Raw genomic sequence first — 23,098 nt, 5'->3', positions numbered from 1 at the left:
TGTACCACACTCTCTGACACACTGCCCCACACTCACTGACACACTTCACCCAAACACACTGCCCCACACTCACTGACACACTTCACCCAAACACAGTGAACCACACTCACTGACACACATCACCCAAACACACTGCCCCACACTCACTGACACGCTTCATCCAAACACATTGTACCACACTCTCTGACACACTGCCCCACACTCACTGACACACTTCACCCAAACACACTGCCCCACACTCACTGACACACTTCACCCAAACACAGTGAACCACACCCACTGACACGCTTCATCCAAACACATTGCACCACACTCTCTGACACACTTCACCCAAACACAGTGAACCACACTCACTGACACGCTTCATCCAAACACATTGCACCACACTCTCTGACACACTTCACCCAAACACACTGCCCCACACTCACTGACACACTTCACCCAAACACACTGCCCCACACTCACTGACACACTTCACCCAAACACAGTGAACCACACTCACTGACACACTTCACCCAAACACGTTGCCCCACACTCACTGACACACGTCACCCAAACACACTGCCCCACACTCACTGACACGCATCATCCAAACACATTGTACCACACTCTCTGACACACTGCCCCACACTCACTGACACACTTCACCCAAACACACTGCCCCACACTCACTGACACACTTCACCCAAACACAGTGAACCAAACTCACTGACACACATCACCCAAACACACTGCCCCACACTCACTGACACGCTTCATCCAAACACATTGTACCACACTCTCTGACACACTGCCCCACACTCACTGACACACTTCACCCAAACACACTGCCCCACACTCACTGACACACTTCACCCAAACACAGTGAACCACACTCACTGACACGCTTCATCCAAACACATTGCACCACACTCTCTGACACACTTCACCCAAACACAGTGAACCACACTCACTGACACGCTTCATCCAAACACATTGCACCACACTCTCTGACACACTTCACCCAAACACACTGCCCCACACTCACTGACACACTTTACCCAAACACACTGCCCCACACTCACTGACACACTTCACCCAAACACAGTGAGCCACACTCACTGACGCACTTCACCCAAACACAGTGAGCCACACTCACTGACACACTTCACCCAGACACACTGCCTCACACTCACTGACACGCTTCATCCAAACACGTTGCACCACACTCTCTGATACACTTCACCCAAACACATTGCCCCACACTCACTGGCAAACATCACCCAAACACATTGCACCACACTCACTGACACACTTCTCCCAAACACAGTGAACCACACTCACTGACACGCTTCACCCAAACACAGTGAACCACACTCACTGACACACTTCACCCAAACACAGTGAACCACACTCACTGACACACTTCACCCAAACACTGTGAACCACACTCACCGACATGCTTCACCCAAACACAGTGAACCACACTCACTGACACACTTCACCCAAACACAGTGAACCACACTCACTGACACACTTCACCCAAACACACTGCCCCACACTCACTGACACACGTCACCCAAACACACTGCCCCACACTCACTGACACGCTTCATCCAAGCACATTGTACCACACTCTCTGACACACTGCCCCACACTCACTGACACACTTCACCCAAACCCACTGCCCCACACTCACTGACACACCTCACCCAAACACATTGCCCCACACTCACTGGCAAACATCACCCAAACACATTGCACCACACTCACTGACACACTTCACCCAAACACAGTGAACCACACTCACTGACACGCTTCACCCAAACACAGTGAACCACACTCACTGACAGACTTCACCCAAACACAGTGAACCACACTCACTGACACACTTCACCCAAACACTGTGAACCACACTCACCGACACACTTCACCCAAACACAGTGAACCACACTCACTGACACACTTCACCCAAACACATTGCCCCACACTCACTGACACACGTCACCCAAACACACTGCCCCACACTCACTGACACGCTTCATCCAAACACATTGTACCACACTCTCTGACACACTGCCCCACACTCACTGACACACTTCACCCAAACACACTGCCCCACACTCACTGACACACTTCACCCAAACACAGTGAACCACACTCACTGACACACATCACCCAAACACACTGCCCCACACTCACTGACACGCTTCATCCAAACACATTGTACCACACTCTCTGACACACTGCCCCACACTCACTGACACACTTCACCCAAACACACTGCCCCACACTCACTGACACACTTCACCCAAACACAGTGAACCACACCCACTGACACGCTTCATCCAAACACATTGCACCACACTCTCTGACACACTTCACCCAAACACAGTGAACCACACTCACTGACACGCTTCATCCAAACACATTGCACCACACTCTCTGACACACTTCACCCAAACACACTGCCCCACACTCACTGACACACTTCACCCAAACACAGTGAGCCACACTCACTGACACACTTCACCCAAACACAGTGAACCACACTCACTGACACACTTCACCCAGACACACTGCCTCACACTCACTGACACGCTTCATCCAAACACGTTGCACCACACTCTCTGACACACTTCACCCAAACACATTGCACCACACTCACTGGCAAACATCACCCAAACACATTGCACCACACTCACTGACACACTTCACCCAAACACAGTGAACCACACTCACTGACACGCTTCACCCAAACACAGTGAACCACACTCACTGACACACTTCACCCAAACACTGTGAACCACACTCACTGACACACTTCACCCAAACACAGTGAACCACACTCACTGACACACTTCACCCAAACACAGTGAACCACACTCACTGACACACTTCACCCAAACACTGTGAACCACACTCACCGACACACTTCACCCAAACACAGTGAACCACACTCACTGACACACTTCACCCAAACACACTGCCCGACACTCACTGACACACGTCACCCAAACACACTGCCCCACACTCACTGACACGTTTCATCGAAACACATTGTACCACACTCTCTGACACACTTCCCCACACTCACTGACACACTTCACCCAAACACACTGCCCCACACTCACTGACACACTTCACCCAAACACAGTGAACCACACTCACTGACACACATCACCCAAACACACTGCCCCACACTCACTGACACGCTTCATCCAAACACATTGTACTACACTCTCTGACACACTGCCCCACACTCACTGACACACTTCACCCAAACACACTGCCCCACACTCACTGACACACTTCACCCAAACACAGTGAACCACACTCACTGACACGCTTCATCCAAACACATTGCACCACACTCTCTGACACACTTCACCCAAACACAGTGAACCACACTCACTGACACGCTTCATCCAAACACATTGCACCACACTCTCTGACACACTTCACCCAAACACACTGCCCCACACTCACTGACACACTTTACCCAAACACACTGCCCCACACTCACTGACACACTTCACCCAAACACAGTGAACCAGACTCACTGACACACTTCACCCAAACACAGTGAACCACACTCACTGACACACTTCACCCAGACACACTGCCTCACACTCACTGACACGCTTCATCCAAACACGTTGCACCACACTCTCTGATACACTTCACCCAAACACAGTGAACCACACTCTCTGACACACTTCACCCAAACACATTGCACCACACTCTCTGATACAATTCACCTAAACACACTGCCCCACACTCACTGACACACTTCACCCAAACACAGTGAACCACACTCACTGACACACTTCACCCAAACACATTGCACCACACTCTCTGACACACTTCACCCAAACACACTGCCCCACACTCACTGACACACTTCACCCAAACACAGTGAACCACACTCACTGACACACTTCACCCAAACACATTGCACCACACTCACTGACACACTTCACCCAAACACAGTGAACCACACTCTCTGACACACTTCACCCAAACACATTGCCCCACACTCACTGGCAAACTTCACCCAAACACATTGCACCACACTCACTGACACACTTCACCCAAACACAGTGAACCACACTCACTGACACGCTTCACCCAAACACAGTGAACCACACTCACTGACACACTTCACCCAAACACATTGCACCACACTCTCTGACACACTTCACCCAAACACACTGCCCCACACTCACTGACACACTTCACCCAAACACAGTGAACCACATTCTCTGACACACTTCACCCAAACACAGTGAACCACACTCACTGACACACTTCACCCAAACACATTGCACCACACTCACTGACACACTTCACCCAAACACATTGCACCACACTCACTGACACACTTCACCCAAACACAGTGAACCACACACACTGACACACTTCACCCAAACACATTGCACCACACTCACTGACACACTTCACCCAAACACAGTGAACCACACTCACTGACACACTTCACCCAAACACAGTGAACCACACTCACTGACACGCTTCACCCAAACACAGTGAATCACACTCACTGACACACTTCACCCAAACACAGTGAACCACACACACTGACACACTTCACCCAAACACATTGCACCACACTCACTGACACACTTCACCCAAACACAGTGAACCACACTCACTGACACACTTCACCCAAACACAGTGAACCACACTCACTGACACGCTTCACCCAAACACAGTGAATCACACTCACTGACACACTTCACCCAAACACAGTGAACCACATTCACTGACACACTTCACCCAAACACAGTGAAGCACACTCACTGACACACTTCACCCAAACACACTGCCCCACACTCACTGACACACGTCACCCAAACACACTGCCCCACACTCACTGACACGCTTCATCGAAACACATTGCACCACACTCTCTGACACACTGCCCCACACTCACTGACACACTTCACCCAAACACACTGCCCCACACTCACTGACACACTTCACCCAAACACAGTGAACCACACTCACTGACACACATCACCCAAACACACTGCCCCACACTCACTGACACGCTTCATCCAAACACATTGCAGCACACCCTCTGACACACTTCACCCAAACACACTGCCCCACACTCACTGACACACTTCACCCAAACACGCTGCCCCACACTCACTGACACATTTCACCCAAACACAGTGAACCACACTCACTGACACACTTCACCCAAACACAGTGAACCACACTCACTGACACACTTCACCCATACACACTACCCCACACTCACTGACACGCTTCATCCAAACACGTTGCACCACAATCTCTGACACACTTCACCCAAAAACATTGCACCACACTCTCTGATACACTTCACCCAAACACACTGCCCCACACTCACTGACACACTTCACCCAAACACAGTGAAGCACACTCACTGACACACTTCACCCAAACACATTGCACCTCACTCACTGACACACTTCACCCAAACACATTGCACCACACTCACTGACACACTTCACCCAAACACAGTGAACCACACTCTCTGACACACTTCACCCAAACACATTGCACCACACTCTCTGATACACTTCACCCAAACACACTGCCCCACACTCACTGACACACTTCACCCAAACACAGTGAAGCACACTCACTGACACACTTCACCCAAACACAGTGAACCACACTCACTGACACACTTCACCCAAACACATTGCACCACACTCTCTGACACACTTCACCCAAACACACTGCCCCACACTCACTGACACACTTCACCCAAACACAGTGAACCACACTCTGTGACACACTTCACCCAAACACAGTGAACCACACTCACTGACACACTTCACCCAAACACATTGCACCACACTCACTGACACACTTCACCCAAACACATTGCACCACACTCACTGACACACTTCACCCAAACACAGTGAACCACACACACTGACACACTTCACCCAAACACATTGCACCACACTCACTGACACACTTCACCCAAACACAGTGAACCACACTCACTGACACACTTCACCCAAACACAGTGAACCACACTCACTGACACGCTTCACCCAAACACAGTGAATCACACTCACTGACACACTTCACCCAAACACAGTGAACCACACACACTGACACACTTCACCCAAACACATTGCACCACACTCACTGACACACTTCACCCAAACACAGTGAACCACACTCACTGACACACTTCACCCAAACACAGTGAACCACACTCACTGACACGCTTCACCCAAACACAGTGAATCACACTCACTGACACACTTCACCCAAACACAGTGAACCACATTGACTGACACACATCACCCAAACACAGTGAAGCACACTCACTGACACACTTCACCCAAACACATTTCCCCACACTCACTGACACACTTCACCGAAACACATTGCACCACACTCCCTGACACACTTCACCCAAACACACTGCCCCACACTCACTGACACACTTCACCCAAACACAGTGAACCACACTCACTGACACACTTCACCCAAACACTGTGAACCACACTCACTGACACACTTCACCCAAACACAGTGAAGCACACTCACTGACACACTTCACCCAAACACACTGCCCCGCACTCACTGACACATTTCACCCAAACACACTGCCCCACACTCACTGACACACTTCACCCAAACACATTGCACCACACTCACTGACACACTTCACCCAAACACATTGCCCCACACTCACTGGCAAACATCACCCAAACACATTGCACCACACTCACTGACACACTTCACCCAAACACAGTGAACCACACTCACTGACACGCTTCACCCAAACACAGTGAACCACACTCACTGACACACTTCACCCAAACACAGTGAACCACACTCACTGACACACTTCACCCAAACACTGTGAATCACACTCACCGACACACTTCACCCAAACACAGTGAACCACACTCACTGACACACTTCACCCAAACACAGTGAACCACACTCACTGACACACTTCACCCAAACACATTGCCCCACACTCACTGACACACGTCACCCAAACACACTGCCCCACACTCACTGACACGCATCATCCAAACACATTGTACCACACTCTCTGACACACTGCCCCACACTCACTGACACACTTCACCCAAACACACTGCCCCACACTCACTGACACACTTCACCCAAACACAGTGAACCACACTCACTGACACACATCACCCAAACACACTGCCCCACACTCACTGACACGCTTCATCCAAACACATTGTACCACACTCTCTGACAAACTGCCCCACACTCACTGACACACTTCACCCAAACACACTGCCCCACACTCACTGACACACTTCACCCAAACACAGTGAACCACACCCACTGACACGCTTCATCCAAACACATTGCACCACACTCTCTGACACACTTCACCCAAACACAGTGAACCACACTCACTGACACGCTTCATCCAAACACATTGCACCACACTCTCTGACACACTTCACCCAAACACACTGCCCCACACTCACTGACACACTTTACCCAAACACACTGCCCCACACTCACTGACACACTTCACCCAAACACAGTGAGCCACACTCACTGACACACTTCACCCAAACAGAGTGAACCACACTCACTGACACACTTCACCCAGACACACTGCCTCACACTCACTGACACGCTTCATCCAAACACGTTGCACCACACTCTCTGATACACTTCACCCAAACACATTGCACCACACTCACTGACACACTTCTCCCAAACACAGTGAACCACACTCACTGACACGCTTCACCCAAACACAGTGAACCACACTCACTGACACACTTCACCCAAACACAGTGAACCACACTCACTGACACACTTCACCCAAACACTGTGAACCACACTCACCGACACGCTTCACCCAAACACAGTGAACCACACTCACTGACACACTTCACCCAAACACAGTGAACCACACTCACTGACACACTTCACCCAAACACAGTGAACCACACTCACTGACACACTTCACCCAAACACAGTGAACCACACTCACTGACACACTTCACCCAAACACTGTGAACCACACTCACCGACACACTTCACCCAAACACAGTGAACCACACTCACTGACACACTTCACCCAAACACAGTGAACCACACTCACTGACACACTTCACCCAAACACACTGCCCCACACTCACTGACACACGTCACCCAAACACACTGCCCCACACTCACTGACACGTTTCATCGAAACACATTGTACCACACTCTCTGACACACTGCCCCACACTCACTGACACACTTCACCCAAACACACTGCCCCACACTCACTGACACACTTCACCCAAACACAGTGAACCACACTCACTGACACACATCACCCAAACACACTGCCCCACACTCACTGACACGCTTCATCCAAACACATTGTACCACACTCTCTGACACACTGCCCCACACTCACTGACACACTTCACCCAAACACACTGCCCCACACTCACTGACACACTTCACCCAAACACAGTGAACCACACTCACTGACACGCTTCATCCAAACACATTGCACCACACTCTCTGACACACTTCACCCAAACACAGTGAACCACACTCACTGACACGCTTCATCCAAACACATTGCACCACACTCTCTGACACACTTCACCCAAACACACTGCCCCACACTCACTGACACACTTTACCCAAACACACTGCCCCACACTCACTGACACACTTCACCCAAACACAGTGAACCACACTCACTGACACACTTCACCCAAACACAGTGAACCACACTCACTGACACGCTTCATCCAAACACGTTGCACCACACTCTCTGATACACTTCACCCAAACACAGTGAACCACACTCTCTGACACACTTCACCCAAACACATTGCACCACACTCTCTGATACAATTCACCTAAACACACTGCCCCACACTCACTGACACACTTCACCCAAACACAGTGAACCACACTCACTGACACACTTCACCCAAACACATTGCACCACACTCTCTGACACACTTCACCCAAACACAGTGAACCACACTCACTGACACACTTCACCCAAAGACATTGCACCACACTCACTGACACACTTCACCCAAACACAGTGAACCACACTCTCTGACACACTTCACCCAAACACATTGCACCACACTCTCTGATACACTTCACCCAAACACACTGCCCCACACTCACTGACACACTTCACCCAAACACAGTGAACCACACTCAATGACACACTTCACCCAAACACAGTGAACCACACTCACTGACACACTTCACCCAAACACATTGCCCCACACTCACTGGCAAACTTCACCCAAACACATTGCACCACACTCACTGACACACTTCACCCAAACACAGTGAACCACACTCACTGACACGCTTCACCCAAACACAGTGAACCACACTCACTGACACACTTCACCCAAACACATTGCACCACACTCTCTGACACACTTCACCCAAACACACTGCCCCACACTCACTGACACACTTCACCCAAACACAGTGAACCACATTCTCTGACACACTTCACCCAAACACAGTGAACCACACTCACTGACACACTTCACCCAAACACATTGCACCACACTCACTGACACACTTCACCCAAACACATTGCACCACACTCACTGACACACTTCACCCAAACACAGTGAACCACACTCACTGACACACTTCACCCAAACACAGTGAACCGCACTCACTGACACGCTTCACCCAAACACAGTGAATCACACTCACTGACACACTTCACCCAAACACAGTGAACCACACACACTGACACACTTCACCCAAACACATTGCACCACACTCACTAACACACTTCACCCAAACACAGTGAACCACACTCACTGACACACTTCACCCAAACACAGTGAACCACACTCACTGACACGCTTCACCCAAACACAGTGAATCACACTCACTGACACACTTCACCCAAACACAGTGAACCACATTCACTGACACAATTCACCCAAACACAGTGAAGCACACTCACTGACACACTTCACCCAAACACACTGCCCCACACTCACTGACACACGTCACCCAAACACACTGCCCCACACTCACTGACACGCTTCATCGAAACACATTGTACCACACTCTCTGACACACTGCCCCACACTCACTGACACACTTCACCCAAACACACTGCCCCACACTCACTGACACACTTCACCCAAACACAGTGAACCACACTCACTGACACACATCACCCAAACACACTGCCCCACACTCACTGACACGCTTCATCCAAACACATTGCACCACACCCTCTGACACACTTCACCCAAACACACTGCCCCACACTCACTGACACACTTCACCCAAACACACTGCCCCACACTCACTGACACACTTCACCCAAACACAGTGAACCACACTCACTGACACACTTCACCCAAACACAGTGAACCACACTCACTGACACACTTCACCCATACACACTACCCCACACTCACTGACACGCTTCATCCAAACACGTTGCACCACACTCTCTGACACACTTCACCCAAACACAGTGAACCACAATCTCTGACACACTTCACCCAAACACATTGCACCACACTCTCTGATACACTTCACCCAAACACACTGCCCCACACTCACTGACACACTTCACCCAAACACAGTGAAGCACACTCACTGACACACTTCACCCAAGCACATTGCACCTCACTCACCGACACACTTCACCCAAACACATTGCACCACACTCACTGACACACTTCACCCAAACACAGTGAACCACACTCTCTGACACACTTCACCCAAACACATTGCACCACACTCTCTGATACACTTCACCCAAACACACTGCCCCACACTCACTGACACACTTCACCCAAACACAGTGAACCACACTCACTGACACACTTCACCCAAACACAGTGAACCACACTCACTGACACACTTCACCCAAACACATTGCACCACACTCACTGACACACTTCACCCAAACACATTGCCCCACACTCACTGGCAAACTTCACCCAAACACATTGCACCACACTCACTGACACACTTCACCCAAACACAGTGAACCACACTCACTGACACGCTTCACCCAAACACAGTGAACCACACTCACTGACACACTTCACCCAAACACAGTGAACCGCACTCACTGACACGCTTCACCCAAACACAGTGAATCACACTCACTGACACACTTCACCCAAACACAGTGAACCACACACACTGACACACTTCACCCAAACACATTGCACCACACTCACTAACACACTTCACCCAAACACAGTGAACCACACTCACTGACACACTTCACCCAAACACAGTGAACCACACTCACTGACACGCTTCACCCAAACACAGTGAATCACACTCACTGACACACTTCACCCAAACACAGTGAACCACATTCACTGACACACTTCACCCAAACACAGTGAAGCACACTCACTGACACACTTCACCCAAACACACTGCCCCACACTCACTGACACACGTCACCCAAACACACTGCCCCACACTCACTGACACGCTTCATCGAAACACATTGTACCACACTCTCTGACACACTGCCCCACACTCACTGACACACTTCACCCAAACACACTGCCCCACACTCACTGACACACTTCACCCAAACACAGTGAACCACACTCACTGACACACATCACCCAAACACACTGCCCCACACTCACTGACACGCTTCATCCAAACACATTGCACCACACCCTCTGACACACTTCACCCAAACACACTGCCCCACACTCACTGACACACTTCACCCAAACACACTGCCCCACACTCACTGACACACTTCACCCAAACACAGTGAACCACACTCACTGACACACTTCACCCAAACACAGTGAACCACACTCACTGACACACTTCACCCATACACACTACCCCACACTCACTGACACGCTTCATCCAAACACGTTGCACCACACTCTCTGACACACTTCACCCAAACACAGTGAACCACAATCTCTGACACACTTCACCCAAACACATTGCACCACACTCTCTGATACACTTCACCCAAACACACTGCCCCACACTCACTGACACACTTCACCCAAACACAGTGAAGCACACTCACTGACACACTTCACCCAAGCACATTGCACCTCACTCACTGACACACTTCACCCAAACACATTGCACCACACTCACTGACACACTTCACCCAAACACAGTGAACCACACTCTCTGACACACTTCACCCAAACACATTGCACCACACTCTCTGATACACTTCACCCAAACACACTGCCCCACACTCACTGACACACTTCACCCAAACACAGTGAACCACACTCACTGACACACTTCACCCAAACACAGTGAACCACACTCACTGACACACTTCACCCAAACACATTGCACCACACTCACTGACACACTTCACCCAAACACAGTGAACCACACTCTCTGACACACTTCACCCAAACACATTGCACCACACTCTCTGATACACTTCACCCAAACACACTGCCCCACACTCACTGACACACTTCACCCAAACACAGTGAACCACACTCACTGACACACTTCACCCAAACACAGTGAACCACACTCACTGACACACTTCACCCAAACACATTGCACCACACTCACTGACACACTTCACCCAAACACATTGCACCACACTCACTGACACACTTCACCCAAACACAGTGAACCACACACACTGACACACTTCACCCAAACACATTGCACCACACTCACTGACACACTTCACCCAAACACAGTGAACCACACTCACTGACACACTTCACCCAAACACAGTGAGCCGCACTCACTGACACGCTTCACCCAAACACAGTGAATCACACTCACTGACACACTTCACCCAAACACAGTGAACCTCACTCACTGACACACTTCACCCAAACACATTGCACCACACTCACTGACACACTTCACCCAAACACAGTGAACCACACTCACTGACACACTTCACCCAAACACAGGGAACCGCACTCACTGACACGCTTCACCCAAACACAGTGAACCACACTCACTGGCAAACTTCACCCAAACACAGTGAACCTCACTCACTGACACACTTCACCCAAACACATTGCACCACACTCACTGACACACTTCACCCAAACACAGTGAACCACACTCTCTGACACACTTCACCCAAACACATTGCACCACACTCTCTGATACACTTCACCCAAACACACTGCCCCACACTCACTGACACACTTCACCCAAACACAGTGAACCACACTCACTGACACACTTCACCCAAACACAGTGAACCACACTCACTGACACACTTCACCCAAACACATTGCACCACACTCACTGACACACTTCACCCAAACACATTGCACCACACTCACTGACACACTTCACCCAAACACAGTGAACCACACACACTGACACACTTCACCCAAACACATTGCACCACACTCACTGACACACTTCACCCAAACACAGTGAACCACACTCACTGACACACTTCACCCAAACACAGTGAACCGCACTCACTGACACGCTTCACCCAAACACAGTGAATCACACTCACTGACACACTTCACCCAAACACAGTGAACCACACACACTGACACACTTCACCCAAACACAGTGAACCACACTCACTGACACGCTTCACCCAAACACAGTGAATCACACTCACTGACACACTTCACCCAAACACAGTGAACCACACTCACTGACACGCTTCACCCAAACACAGTGAATCACACTCACTGACACACTTCACCCAAACACAGTGAACCACATTCACTGACACACTTCACCCAAACACAGTGAAGCACACTCACTGACACACTTCACCCAAACACACTGCCCCACACTCACTGACACACGTCACCCAAACACACTGCCCCACACTCACTGACACGCTTCATCGAAACACATTGTACCACACTCTCTGACACACTGCCCCACACTCACTGACACACTTCACCCAAACACACTGCCCCACACTCACTGACACACTTCACCCAAACACAGTGAACCACACTCACTGACACACATCACCCAAACACACTGCCCCACACTCACTGACACGCTTCATCCAAACACATTGCACCACACCCTCTGACACACTTCACCCAAACACACTGCCCCACACTCACTGACACACTTCACCCAAACACACTGCCCCACACTCACTGACACACTTCACCCAAACACAGTGAACCACACTCACTGACACACTTCACCCAAACACAGTGAACCACACTCACTGACACACTTCACCCATACACACTACCCCACACTCACTGACACGCTTCATCCAAACACGTTGCACCACACTCTCTGACACACTTCACCCAAACACAGTGAACCACAATCTCTGACACACTTCACCCAAACACATTGCACCACACTCTCTGATACACTTCACCCAAACACACTGCCCCACACTCACTGACACACTTCACCCAAACACAGTGAAGCACACTCACTGACACACTTCACCCAAGCACATTGCACCTCACTCACTGACACACTTCACCCAAACACATTGCACCACACTCACTGACACACTTCACCCAAACACAGTGAACCACACTCTCTGACACACTTCACCCAAACACATTGCACCACACTCTCTGATACACTTCACCCAAACACACTGCCCCACACTCACTGACACACTTCACCCAAACACAGTGAAGCACACTCACTGACACACTTCACCCAAACACAGTGAACCACACTCACTGACACACTTCACCCAAACACATTGCACCACACTCTCTGACACACTTCACCCAAACACACTGCCCCACACTCACTGACACACTTCACCCAAACACAGTGAACCACACTCTGTGACACACTTCACCCAAACACAGTGAACCACACTCACTGACACACTTCACCCAAACACATTGCACCACACTCACTGACACACTTCACCCAAACACATTGCACCACACTCACTGACACACTTCACCCAAACACAGTGAACCACACACACTGACACACTTCACCCAAACACATTGCACCACACTCACTGACACACTTCACCCAAACACAGTGAACCACACTCACTGACACACTTCACCCAAACACAGTGAACCAAACTCACTGACACGCTTCACCCAAACACAGTGAATCACACTCACTGACACACTTCACCCAAACACAGTGAACCACACACACTGACACACTTCACCCAAACACATTGCACCACACTCACTGACACACTTCACCCAAACACAGTGAACCACACTCACTGACACACTTCACCCAAACACAGTGAACCACACTCACTGACACGCTTCACCCAAACACAGTGAATCACACTCACTGACACACTTCACCCAAACACAGTGAACCACATTCACTGACACACTTCACCCAAACACAGTGAAGCACACTCACTGACACACTTCACCCAAACACATTTCCCCACACTCACTGACACACTTCACCGAAACACATTGCACCACACTCCCTGACACACTTCACCCAAACACACTGCCCCACACTCACTGACACACTTCACCCAAACACAGTGAACCACACTCACTGACACACTTCACCCAAACACTGTGAACCACACTCACTGACACACTTCACCCAAACACAGTGAAGCACACTCACTGACACACTTCACCCAAACACACTGCCCCGCACTCACTGACACACTTCACCCAAACACACTGCCCCACACTCACTGACACACTTCACCCAAACACATTGCACCACACTCACTGACACACTTCACCCAAACACATTGCCCCACACTCACTGACACGCTTCACACAAACACAGTGAACCACACTCACTGACACACTTCACCCAAACACAGTGAACCACACTCACTGACACACTTCACCCAAACACTGTGAACCACACTCACCGACACACTTCACCCAAACACAGTGAACCACACTCACTGACACACTTCACCCAAACACATTGCCCCACACTCACTGACACACGTCACCCAAACACACTGCCCCACACTCACTGACAGGCATCATCCAAACACATTGTACCACACTCTCTGACACACTGCCCCACACTCACTGACACACTTCACCCAAACACACTGCCCCACACTCACTGACACACTTCACCCAAACACAGTGAACCACACTCACTGACACACATCACCCAAACACACTGCCCCACACTCACTGACACGCTTCATCCAAACACATTGTACCACACTCTCTGACAAACTGCCCCACACTCACTGACACACTTCACCCAAACACACTGCCCCACACTCACTGACACACTTCACCCAAACACAGTGAACCACACTCACTGACACGCTTCATCCAAACACATTGCACCACACTCTCTGACACACTTCACCCAAACACAGTGAACCACACTCACTGACACGCTTCATCCAAACACATTGCACCACACTCTCTGACACACTTCACCCAAACACACTGCCCCACACTCACTGACACACTTTACCCAAACACACTGCCCCACACTCACTGACACACTTCACCCAAACACAGTGAGCCACACTCACTGACACACTTCACCCAAACACAGTGAACCACACTCACTGACACACTTCACCCAGACACACTGCCTCACACTCACTGACACGCTTCATCCAAACACGTTGCACCACACTCTCTGATACACTTCACCCAAACACATTGCCCCACACTCACTGGCAAACATCACCCAAACACATTGCACCACACTCACTGACACACTTCTCCCAAACACAGTGAACCACACTCACTGACACGCTTCACCCAAACACAGTGAACCACACTCACTGACACACTTCACCCAAACACAGTGAACCACACTCACTGACACACTTCACCCAAACACTGTGAACAACACTCACCGACACGCTTCACCCAAACACAGTGAACCACACTCACTGACACACTTCACCCAAACACAGTGAACCACACTCACTGACACACTTCACCCAAACACACTGCCCCACACTCACTGACACACGTCACCCAAACACACTGCCCCACACTCACTGAAACGCTTCATCCAAACACATTGTACCACACTCTCTGACACACTGCCCCACACTCACTGACACACTTCACCCAAACACACTGCCCCACACTCACTGACACACTTCACCCAAACACATTGCCCCACACTCACTGGCAAACATCACCCAAATACATTGCACCACACTCACTGACACACTTCACCCAAACACAGTGAACCACACTCACTGACATGCTTCACCCAAACACAGTGAAACACACTCACTGACAGACTTCACCCAAACACAGTGAACCACACTCACTGACACACTTCACCCAAACACTGTGAACCACACTCACCGACACACTTCACCCAAACACAGTGAACCACACTCACTGACACACTTCACCCAAACACAGTGAACCACACTCACTGACACACTTCACCCAAACACATTGCCCCACACTCACTGACACACGTCACCCAAACACACTGCCCCACACTCACTGACACGCTTCATCCAAACACATTGTACCACACTCTCTGACACACTGCCCCACACTCACTGACACACTTCACCCAAACACACTGCCCCACACTCACTGACACACTTCACCCAAACACAGTGAACCACACTCACTGACACACATCACCCAAACACACTGCCCCACACTCACTGACACGCTTCATCCAAACACATTGTACCACACTCTCTGACACACTGCCCCACACTCACTGACACACTTCACCCAAACACACTGCCCCACACTCACTGACACACCTCACCCAAACACAGTGAACCACACTCACTGACACGCTTCATCCAAACACATTGCACCACACTCTCTGACACACTTCACCCAAACACAGTGAACCACACTCACTGACACGCTTCATCCAAACACATTGCACCACACTCTCTGACACACTTCACCCAAACACACTGCCCCACACTCACTGACACACTTTACCCAAACACACTGCCCCACACTCACTGACACGCTTCACCCAAACACAGTGAGCCACACTCACTGACACACTTCACCCAAACACAGTGAACCACACTCACTGACACACTTCACCCAGACACACTGCCTCACACTCACTGACACGCTTCATCCAAACACGTTGCACCACACTCTCTGATACACTTCACCCAAACACATTGCCCCACACTCACTGGCAAACATCACCCAACCACATTGCACCACACTCACTGACACACTTCACCCAAACACATTGCCCCACACTCACTGACACATTTCACCCAAACACAGTGAACCACACTCACTGACACGCTTCACCCAAACACAGTGAACCACACTCACTGACACACTTCACCCAAACACAGTGAACCACACTCACTGACACACTTCACCCAAACACTGTGAACCACACTCACCGACACACTTCACCCAAACACAGTGAACCACACTCACTGACACACTTCACCCAAACACAGTGAACCACACTCACTGACACACTTCACCCAAACACACTGCCCCACACTCACTGACACACGTCACCCAAACACACTGCCCCACACTCACTGACACGCTTCATCGAAACACATTGTACCACACTCTCTGACACACTGCCCCACACTCACTGACACACTTCACCCAAACACACTGCCCCACACTCACTGACACACTTCACCCAAACACAGTGAACCACACTCACTGACACACATCACCCAAACACACTGCCCCACACTCACTGACACGCTTCATCCAAACACATTGTACCACACTCTCTGACAGACTGCCCCACACTCACTGACACACTTCACCCAAACACACTGCCCCACACTCACTGACACGCTTCACCCAAACACAGTGAACCACACTCACTGACACGCTTCATCCAAACACATTGCACCACACTCTCTGACACACTTCACCCAAACACAGTGAACCACACTCACTGACACGCTTCATCCAAACACATTGCACCACACTCTCTGACACACTTCACCCAAACACACTGCCCCACACTCACTGACACACTTTACCCAAACACACTGCCCCACACTCACTAACACACTTCACCCAAACACAGTGAACCACACTCACTGACAAACGTCACCCAAACACAGTGAACCACACTCACTGACACACTTCACCCAGACACACTGCCTCACACTCACTGACACGCTTCATCCAAACACGTTGCACCACACTCTCTGATACACTTCACCCAAACACAGTGAACCACACTCTCTGACACACTTCACCCAAACACAGTGAACCACACTCACTGACGCACTTCACCCAAACACATTGCACCACACTCTCTGACACACTTCACCCAAACACACTGCCCCACACTCACTGACACACTTCACCCAAACACAGTGAACCACACTCACTGACACACTTCACCCAAACACAGTGAACCACACTCACTGACACACTTCACCCAAACATATTGCACCACACTCTCTGACACACTTCACCCAAACACATTGCACCACAGTCTCTGATACACTTCACCCAAACACACTGCCCCACACTCACTGACACACTTCACCGAAACAAAGTGAAGAACACTCACTGACACACTTCACCCAAACACAGTGAACCACACTCACTGACACACTTCACCCAAACACATTGCACCACACTCTCTGACACACTTCACCCAAACACACTGCCCCACACTCACTGACACACTTCACCCAAACACAGTGAACCACACTCACTGACACACTTCACCCAAACACAGTGAACCACACTCACTGACACGCTTCATCCAAACACATTGTACCACACTCTCTGACACACTGCCCCACACTCACTGACACACTTCACCCAAACACACTGCCCCACACTCACTGACACACTTCACCCAAACACAGTGAACCACACTCACTGACACACATCACCCAAACACACTGCCCCACACTCACTGACACGCTTCATCCAAACACATTGTACCACACTCTCTGACACACTGCCCCACACTCACTGACACACTTCACCCAAACACACTGCCCCACACTCACTGACACACTTCACCCAAACACAGTGAACCACACTCACTGACACGCTTCATCCAAACACATTGCACCACATTCTCTGACACACTTCACCCAAACACAGTGAACCACACTCACTGACACGCTTCATCCAAACACATTGCACCACACTCTCTGACACACTTCACCCAAACACACTGCCCCACACTCACTGACACACTTTACCCAAACACACTGCCCCACACTCACTGACACACTTCACCCAAACACAGTGAGCCACACTCACTGACACACTTCACCCAAACACAGTGAACCACACTCACTGACACAGTTCACCCAAACACACTGCCCCACACTCACTGACACACGTCACCCAAACACACTGCCCCACACTCACTGACACGCTTCATCCAAACACATTGCACCACACTCACTGACACACTTCACCCAAACACAGTGAACCACACTCACTGACACACTTCACCCAAACACAGTGAACCACACTCACTGACACGCTTCACCCAAACACAGTGAATCACACTCACTGACACACTTCACCCAAACACAGTGAACCACATTCACTGACACACTTCACCCAAACACAGTGAAGCACACTCACTGACACACTTCACCCAAACACATTTCCCCACACTCTCTGACACACTTCACCGAAACACATTGCACCACACTCCCTGACACACTTCACCCAAACACACTGCCCCACACTCACTGACACACTTCACCCAAACACAGTGAACCACACTCACTGACACACTTCACCCAAACACTGTGAACCACACTCACTGACACACTTCACCCAAACACAGTGAAGCACACTCACTGACACACTTCACCCAAACACACTGCCCCGCACTCACTGACACACTTCACCCAAACACACTGCCCCACACTCACTGACACACTTCACCCAAACACATTGCACCACACTCACTGACACACTTCACCCAAACACATTGCCCCACACTCACTGACACGCTTCACACAAACACAGTGAACCACACTCACTGACACACTTCACCCAAACACAGTGAACCACACTCACTGACACACTTCACCCAAACACTGTGAACCACACTCACCGACACACTTCACCCAAACACAGTGAACCACACTCACTGACACACTTCACCCAAACACAGTGAACCACACTCACTGACACACTTCACCCAAACACATTGCCCCACACTCACTGACACACGTCACCCAAACACACTGCCCCACACTCACTGACAGGCATCATCCAAACACATTGTACCACACTCTCTGACACACTGCCCCACACTCACTGACACACTTCACCCAAACACACTGCCCCACACTCACTGACACACTTCACCCAAACACAGTGAACCACACTCACTGACACACATCACCCAAACACACTGCCCCACACTCACTGACACGCTTCATCCAAACACATTGTACCACACTCTCTGACAAACTGCCCCACACTCACTGACACACTTCACCCAAACACACTGCCCCACACTCACTGACACACTTCACCCAAACACAGTGAACCACACTCACTGACACGCTTCATCCAAACACATTGCACCACACTCTCTGACACACTTCACCCAAACACAGTGAACCACACTCACTGACACGCTTCATCCAAACACATTGCACCACACTCTCTGACACACTTCACCCAAACACACTGCCCCACACTCACTGACACACTTTACCCAAACACACTGCCCCACACTCACTGACACACTTCACCCAAACACAGTGAGCCACACTCACTGACACACTTCACCCAAACACAGTGAACCACACTCACTGACACACTTCACCCAGACACACTGCCTCACACTCACTGACACGCTTCATCCAAACACGTTGCACCACACTCTCTGATACACTTCTCCCAAACACATTGCCCCACACTCACTGGCAAACATCACCCAAACACATTGCACCACACTCACTGACACACTTCTCCCAAACACAGTGAACCACACTCACTGACACGCTTCACCCAAACACAGTGAACCACACTCACTGACACACTTCACCCAAACACAGTGAACCACACTCACTGACACACTTCACCCAAACACTGTGAACAACACTCACCGACACGCTTCACCCAAACACAGTGAACCACACTCACTGACACACTTCACCCAAACACAGTGAACCACACTCACTGACACACTTCACCCAAACACACTGCCCCACACTCACTGACACACGTCACCCAAACACACTGCCCCACACTCACTGAAACGCTTCATCCAAACACATTGTACCACACTCTCTGACACACTGCCCCACACTCACTGACACACTTCACCCAAACACACTGCCCCACACTCACTGACACACTTCACCCAAACACATTGCCCCACACTCACTGGCAAACATCACCCAAATACATTGCACCACACTCACTGACACACTTCACCCAAACACAGTGAACCACACTCACTGACATGCTTCACCCAAACACAGTGAAACACACTCACTGACAGACTTCACCCAAACACAGTGAACCACACTCACTGACACACTTCACCCAAACACTGTGAACCACACTCACCGACACACTTCACCCAAACACAGTGAACCACACTCACTGACACACTTCACCCAAACACAGTGAACCACACTCACTGACACACTTCACCCAAACACATTGCCCCACACTCACTGACACACGTCACCCAAACACACTGCCCCACACTCACTGACACGCTTCATCCAAACACATTGTACCACACTCTCTGACACACTGCCCCACACTCACTGACACACTTCACCCAAACACACTGCCCCAACCTCACTGACACACTTCACCCAAACACAGTGAACCACACTCACTGACACACATCACCCAAACACACTGCCCCACACTCACTGACACGCTTCATCCAAACACATTGTACCACACTCTCTGACACACTGCCCCACACTCACTGACACACTTCACCCAAACACACTGCCCCACACTCACTGACACACCTCACCCAAACACAGTGAACCACACTCACTGACACGCTTCATCCAAACACATTGCACCACACTCTCTGACACACTTCACCCAAACACAGTGAACCACACTCACTGACACGCTTCATCCAAACACATTGCACCACACTCTCTGACACACTTCACCCAAACACACTGCCCCACACTCACTGACACACTTTACCCAAACACACTGCCCCACACTCACTGACACGCTTCACCCAA

The sequence above is a fragment of the Somniosus microcephalus genome, chromosome 5 (assembly GCF_052327205.1).
Source record: "Somniosus microcephalus isolate GS21.2 chromosome 5, FLI_Smic_1.0, whole genome shotgun sequence".
NCBI lineage: Eukaryota > Metazoa > Chordata > Chondrichthyes > Squaliformes > Somniosidae > Somniosus > Somniosus microcephalus.
The sequence above is the reverse complement of the archived record's forward strand: the minus strand, read 5'-3'. Positions refer to the sequence as shown.